Consider the following 1,203-nt stretch of genomic DNA (forward strand, 5'->3'; position numbering starts at 1 on the left):
CAGTGTATTATTTGTTGAAACTGTACTTTCGATTTGATTTGAAACTGTCTCATTGCTATATGCTTATCAATAAAACTTTGAAAAGAAAAAAAAGAGTGAAGCAATCTATTTGCATTTTAGAATTCTGTAAGAATTTTGTAACTTGAAGAGTCCTTGTAACTGATTCTTTAATAGCTTCAATCGTTTTGGGTAGAACTGGAAAATCCCTATTAATCTTCTCAAATAGAAAAGATGACAGAAGAGAAGCAGATATACCCTAAAATCAGAAACAAAGATTCTTTAAACCACAAGAAAGTTGTGCTCGCTTCGGCAGCACATATACTAAAATTGGAACGATACAGAGAAGATTAGCATGGCCCCTGCGCAAGGATGACACGCAAATTTGTGAAGCGTTCCATATTTAAAAAAAAAAGAAAAGAAAGTTGTACCAGGAAAAAAATATGGGACAATAGTTAAAGTCCCTTTGGATGGTGATTCTGCATCAAAATCTTCAAATCCTGTGTAGGTTAGTTATTTATTCATCTGGTCTTCTATATTCAAGTGTATATAGCTTCTAGGGTATGCAAAAACCTCATAGACCTCAGGCCTTAAAATTTGTCCTTGTTGACTGATACTCAACAATATTGATGCTACTGTATTAGATTGAGCAGTTTATTTACAACTACAGTGCAGAGTGCAGTACTTTGCTTGAAAACAATAACATAATAATGATAATCATTTTTCCCCTCTCCTTCTTTTAGGCTTTGACCAGAAGAGAATAACTACAAGAAAGTACTAATTTACAAAATGTGCAGATGACCCAGTTTATTCATAACCATAGGAGTTTTAATTTATTAAGCAACAATTTAATATAAGCAGTGCCTAGTAATTCTAGTTTGCTGTGTCTTTTATGGGAGAATAATGTATTAGTTAATAGGGAAGATAAATTTATTATTAGAAAATTTTAATAATGAACAAAATTATGTCTGGGTATTTTCATGGGAAGTAATTAGTTGCAAATCTGTCCTTTCCTGAAGTGTGGCAGTATTGGTGGCAATTGCTATTTAGTGGTGAATTCTCTACTAAACAACCTACCCATGTATTGCTTCCATACAGTGGGAGGACCAAGAATGTAAGAACCCATGTGGGAGGTCCAGGACCTGGAAGGGAACTTATCAAAATAGGCTTCTGGCATCCATTAGCTCCAATGCCCACCAGCTTCTA

General features: G+C 34.3%; 1 non-coding gene across 1 annotated transcript; it reads left to right on the top strand.

Annotated features, from left to right (window-relative positions):
- Positions 1–297: 297 nt before the first annotated feature.
- Positions 298–404, top strand: LOC111813019. Its single transcript, XR_002818372.1, has one exon. It is a non-coding gene; the product is annotated as a U6 spliceosomal RNA (small nuclear RNA).
- The last annotated feature ends 799 nt before the right edge of the window (positions 405–1,203 follow it).

The sequence above is a fragment of the Octodon degus genome, unplaced genomic scaffold, assembly GCF_000260255.1.
Source record: "Octodon degus isolate 3935 unplaced genomic scaffold, OctDeg1.0 scaffold00158, whole genome shotgun sequence".
NCBI classification, from domain to species: domain Eukaryota; kingdom Metazoa; phylum Chordata; class Mammalia; order Rodentia; family Octodontidae; genus Octodon; species Octodon degus.